Below are 6,347 nucleotides of genomic sequence, written 5' to 3'. Positions count from 1 at the left end.
CGTGGAGGGAAAACGTGCCTGTGTATGAAGCCCGCACAGAGAAAGCAGGGATGAGAGAAAGAGACAGGCCGGCTGCTGATCTCTGAGCAACTTGTTCCAGGCATGCTGCTGGGTGAGCCAAAATGCCCCCTCTTTTGCTTAAGCTAGTTTGAGTTGGGTTTCTGGCATTTACAACCACTATCCTGACGAACAGAAGGAAAATAATAATAATAGCAACAGCAACACTATCCATGAGCTCTTTTTCAATATCAGGCACCCAAGTGGGGGGCAGTGGGAGTTGTCTGTTCAGCAACTGGCATTGGCATTGTTTAGATTTGCTGGCACAAAATGATAAAATAATGTCGACAGACTTTTAGCAGTCCTTCTTATTACTTTTAAATTCTCTACAGACAATGCACCCCTGCGATCGGCATGGAGATAGGCTCTTCCTCCTCCCTTCTAGGAAGGGCTTGCTGTGCAGCTGCAGGGAGAGTGGCTGGCTGGCTGGCAGCTCCTCTGGATCTGCTGTAGCTGCAGAGACGCCAGGCTGCCCCTCCCAGGGGGACTGAGTATGGCAGGGCTAGAAAGTCTGGCCATTGGGTAGAAAGCCCGGTGGCGGACAACTCTGGCTGGCAGTTTTGTCTCCAGAGGCTGCCCCCGTGGAGTTGGCCAAGGCCTTGGGCCTCCACTGATGGCTCCTTCTCCCCAATCTGGCTCCCTCCTTCCTTTCACTGATGTGGATCCCTAAAAAATGATTGAGCCCTAAACCCTGTCTCAGCCTCTGCTTCTGGAGAACCTTTTCCGTGATAACCCCTTACTACTGGGGGTGGACAGCACCCTTCACTTCTCCCGCCCTGGCGTGCTGCTTCCAAACACTGTGCCGTGTTAGCCTCTCCACTTACTATTATTTCTCCCAGGTTACAGATGAGGAAACTGAGACTCAGGAAGATGAAGACTTGCCAAACAACTTGTCCACTGTGGTTAGAAAATGCTGACCCAGAACCTGGATCCGGACCACATTTATATCACTGTGCTTGCCGCTGTCCAGTCCTGGAATCAATCCCTTCTTTCAAGGTTTCAAGGAGCTTAGGGAACATGTGTGTGAAGGAGTGATCCAAACTTTATCACTTTTTAAAGTCTAGAACAGGTCTTGGCAAGCATTTTTTGTAGAGCTAGATAGGACGTATTTCAGGCTTTGAAGGCCATATGGCCTCTCCTGCAACTATTCAACTGTGCTGTTGTAGTATATACATGAATTGATGTGGCTGTGTGCCAATAAAACTTTATTTACAAAAACAGGCAGTGAGGGGGATAAAAGAGACAGTGGTGCAGATTTGGACCAAAGGCTATATAGTCTGTCCACCCCTACCCTAGGCAAACAATAAAACAATAAATTAAATCTTGGTTTGTAGTATTTGAATTTTGTGGTGTAAATACTCCCTATGGTCAATTTCAAGGTACCAATGTGAGGTCGCTGAACTTGGAGTTGAGAATGGCAAGTGCAGTAGCATACAACACAGAGATGATAGAAGCAGAGGTAATACTAAAACGTAGTGAACTAATTAGGAAGTGATGAGATTTGAGCATGTATTACCTTTGTTTTTGATTCACTTTATTTAGTTGTAAGCTTATATTATTTAATGTTTTGGCTGCCTTTTAATTTAATCTTTAGTATAATTTAATTTTAAGTAATGCTGTTTTTTTTTTTTTTTTAAATAACGGTTCTCAAACTTTCCAAAGAATTAGCAATGGGCTCTTCCAAGCTGGTAGGAGCTGCTCCACTGCTCTGGTTGCCTGGGGTTTAGTGGGTGGGAGGACCCCATGGTTGGGGAATGGGCAGAGGAGAGCAGTGGCCATGGAGGCTGGGCAGCTATGGCATTGAGGCCCAGGGCACATCAAAGGGATTTTCTCTTTCCTCTCAGGCCAAACTACCATCACGTCAGTACCTTTATCACTTGCATAAGCCAAGGGGGAGGTTACTCAATATCAATCATTGATCCCTTCCAGAATGAACCTATGTCCTCCCCATCCAAAGTCTCCAAGCTTTCAAATATCTCCCATCTGTCAGGTCGGAGCACTGACTTTCATTCTTCTAACAGGGGAGTTAGCTTTGGCCTCCGATTTGCTGAACTGCCTTCAATTTATTGCTTAACCTCTCTGAACCTCCTTTTCCCATTTCTGAATATCAGGGAAAGCACTAAGAACTGAGTCTCTGTTATCTACAGGAGTAAGAGTGACTATGTGTCCAATGCTTTGCATTTAACGTAACAACCCTAAGAGGTAGGTATTATTATACCCATTTTACAGTTCAGGAAACTGAGGCTCAGAGAAGCCAAGTGGTTCATACTAGAAAGTGGTAGAGTTGAATTCATTCCCCCTTTCTCCCAGTCCACGTTTCTCATATTGTCTTGTGTGTCTCACTACCTCTGGAGACCCTCAGGATTTTTACAGATGAAAGGGTCTGAGAGGCCATTATCTAGGGTCTTAAATCCCAAATGAACCAGAAGCCAGGAGAGTGACATAGAAGAGATAAGAGCTGAGTAGGATTGTGAAGTTGCAAACTCACGCTTTGTCAATAAGAACAATGATTACTCAGCTTCAGCCAGTTGTTGCCTGTGGGCACATGGGCCTAGTTTGCTCAGATTTTGATTAAAAGAAGCTGGACATTTGAATTTTTATGTGAAATCCAAATTGACTTAAAAATTATATTGTTTTCTTCTCCATTTAGATGAAATATCCAGGATAGGTAAATCCATAGAAACAGAACGCAGGCTGGTGGGGGCCAGGAGCTGGGGGGGAGGGAGGATGGGGAGTGACTGCCAATGGGCACAGGGTTTCCTTCTGGGGTGACGAGAATGTTCTGGAACTAGATAGAAGTTATGGTTGCACAACATTGTGAATGTACTAAATGCCACTGAACTGTGTACTTAAAAAATGATTATGTTGATGTTGCATGGATCTCATCTCAATTAAAAAAGTTGTATTGGTTTTAAAATTTTTTTATGATTTTGTACATTTTTTAATATTGGGAAATAGTGTTTTTACTGAAGATTAATATACATGGAAAAGTGCAAAAATCATACAGCGCTCTGAAATTTCACAAACTCAACACACCTGTTTAACCAGCTCATCTAGGTGTTTTATTCTTTTTTTCTTTTTAGGTGTTTCGTTCTTTATAATAGAATTAATACAAGTTAGTTTAGGGAAAAAAAGAGAAAATACACATAGTTTTTAAAAAAGGAGGAAAAAGAAAATGCAGAAAGTAAACACATCCATAATCTTTCATCTGTAGGCAATCACCATGGACAATTTGGGCATATCCACCCAGACTACCTTCTAAAAATGTACAGGTATGATACTGTTCTGTAACATAATTTTTTTACCTATGCTTTGTAAATACTTTTCATGGTAATAAATACCTATGTTTATCGTGTGTGTGTGTGTGTGTCCTTGAAAAACCATTGTAATTACTATAACCAACCCTTACAACCAAAGAATTAGAAACAGCATCTGCAATGATCTATCTCACTTGAAATGACAGTTTCATGCTCTTTGATAATGATTTTCTTTGTTAAATTACTCTGACTTCATATTAATGTCCTATTTTTTTCAATTGCTTTCTCCCTTGCCCTGCGCTCTGCCCAGGCACTAAATATTGACAGTCTCACGTGGACAACCCCCACCTTCTTCGTCCTCTCGCAGTCATATAGAAGCATATATAGACACATATATGGGGGAGCTGATTTTGTTGTATAAAAATAGGATCATACGCCATGTGGGTCTCTGCATCTTAATTTCCACAGTGTCTAAATATTGGCGACTGTGCTGGATGGTCTATTTGCCCTTCCAATTCTCTTCCTCCCTGTCTCCCTCTATGCCCCAAGCTCCTTTGCCCTCAGCCAGCCAGAGGCTGGGGCAGGAGGTGAGAGGAGGGAGAGGACAGCTATTTCCTGCCATGCTCCCCCTCTGCCAGATGTTTGGGCAGCAGCTGTGTTTCTCTGCTGAAGATCACACTCCTGCTGGGTGGCCACACCTTCTCTAGGTTCCAAAGCTACTCCCTTCCTTTGACCTTGTAAGTCTGGGGGTGGGATCTGACCCTCAAGGTGGCCGTCCCAGGCGGTTTTATCATCCCTTTAAATGCTTCCTTAACTTTGCCCTGACTCTGTAAATAGCCTTTTCATTAAATGCCCCTTAAATGTTCTGAGTGTGCCAGCTGTTTTGTGATGAGGCCCTGAACCGATTCAGCAACTAATTTAAAATTCTTAAAAATTCTTAGCCAACTCACACAATCCTGCCACCAATTTGGACGTTGGTTTATAGATGCAGGAATGGAGGGTAATTGACTTGGCAGTCTGCCTGACTCCTAGGCCAGGGTGGAGGGGAAATACGGAAAATTTGCTGAGTCCTGAAGGCAGGCAATATGAATTCTGACCGACCAGGTCTTCCTAGGGTACCTCTAGTTTCCTGGCTCTATTTCCCAATTCTGTATCTCTTGGTTCTGAAATGGAAATGAGCACAAGATGGGCGTTTGGAAGAGGCAAACAATTTAAGTTCTCTGAAACCTTAAACAAAGACTTTCTAAAACAAAGGCTTTGCTGGCTATCTGCGCAGGTAAGATGAACCAGGACAACTGGAATGGGGAAATAGCCTGTTCCCTTAGACTCCTCTGGTAAACATTCACTCAGTCAAACATTTGAAGGTAAACAAGCCTCAACCAACATCCTTTGTCCTCAGTGCTTAGACACAGATAAACATACATGGATAATAACAGGTGGAAAGTGCTGTAAACAGCCTAGCTTTGGGGCGGGTTGGAGACTGATTCCCCAGGGGAGGTAATATGTGAGGTGGCTCTTGAAGGAGGAGCTGAAATCACTCTGGCCTGGGTCTGCCTGATGGCCCAGTTGGTTAGAGCCCGAGCTCTGGACAACAAGGTTGTGGGTTCTATTCCCTAATGGGATGACGGGCTGTGCCCCCAACAGCTTAAAGGTTGAAGACAGCTGCTGGACTTGGAACTGAGCTGCGCCCTCCACAACTAGATTGAAGGACAATTACTTGGAGCTGATGGGCCCTGGAGAAACACACTGTCCCCCAATATTACCCAAAAAAATTTAAAGGAAGAAAAAAGATATCACCCTGGCTTGACCTGACCTGAGATGGTGCCCTAGAGAAGGGATAAGCAGGTGCCAGACCCTGTGCCAAGAGAGACGGAGAAATACATGTACCAGAAAGTGTGGGTGGAAAATAAGTTGTCTATGTGTGGTGGAGGGTGTGTGTGGGTGGGTTCAAAAGGCAAGTAGGGTTAGAAGTGTCTTGAAAGACAAGAGAAGGGTGCTGGAAAGCCACCGAAAGCTTTTAAATAGCAGAGTGACAATGTCACACCTTGGGTAGGTTATTTTGGGTGCCATATGGAGAATGGATGAAAGGGGCAACCTAGAAGCTGAGACAAGTTCATAGGCCACTGCAATCAGGAAAAATATTGGGGTGGTAGGAGAGTAGAGGTGAAGGTGATGGATGAGAGCTATGAATGCAGGAGCAGAAACAGAATGTAGGTTTATGATAATCATAACAATATTGACAATAATAACATAATACAGTGATTTAAACAATAGGTGTGGTTTCAAGACTGCATAGGTGAGAATCTTCTCCCCTCCCTTTTACTTGGAAAAATGTCAAACCTCAGAAGAATTGCAAGATTGTTTCCATGAACATCCATATACCCTTCACCTAGGTTTACCTATTGTTACATTTTGCTTCTCTCTCTCTCTCTCTCTCTCTCTCTCTCTCTCTCTCTCTCTCTCTCTCTCTCTCTTTCTCTCTCTCTCTCTCTCTCCACCCTCTCTTTCTCTCCCTCTGTATGTAGCTTTTTTTCCTGAACCACTTGCAAATTGCAGAAATTATGACACTACACCTCTAAATACTTTAGCATTCATCTCCTTTGAATAAGGAGAGTCTCTTATATGATCACAATACCATTTTCTTACTGAGAGAATTTAATATTGATACACTATAATATAAAGTCCATATCAAATTTCATTAATTATCCCAATAATGTCTTTTAAATTGCTGCTTTTTAATGAAAAAAAATCTAATATCTAATCAAAGATTGTGCATTGTATTTAATTATCATGTGTCTCTCTCTTTTTCCTTTTTTTGGGGGTGGGGGTCAATGTTAGAAATGTTAGTTTATTTAAAAAACATAATTGAACAAAATATAGGAAGCCTAGTGTAATTGGTTCTACTTTTTTTCTTTATAAAGATGATTTTTGTAACTTTCTATTTAGAAATTATTTCAAACTCACAGGAAAGTTGCAAAGATGGTACAAAGAATGTTCACATATTGTTCACATAGGTTTCACCTAGAGTCAGCA

The sequence above is a fragment of the Rhinolophus ferrumequinum genome, chromosome 25, assembly GCF_004115265.2.
Source record: "Rhinolophus ferrumequinum isolate MPI-CBG mRhiFer1 chromosome 25, mRhiFer1_v1.p, whole genome shotgun sequence".
Lineage (NCBI taxonomy): Eukaryota > Metazoa > Chordata > Mammalia > Chiroptera > Rhinolophidae > Rhinolophus > Rhinolophus ferrumequinum.
Note: the sequence above shows the minus strand (reverse complement) of the source record.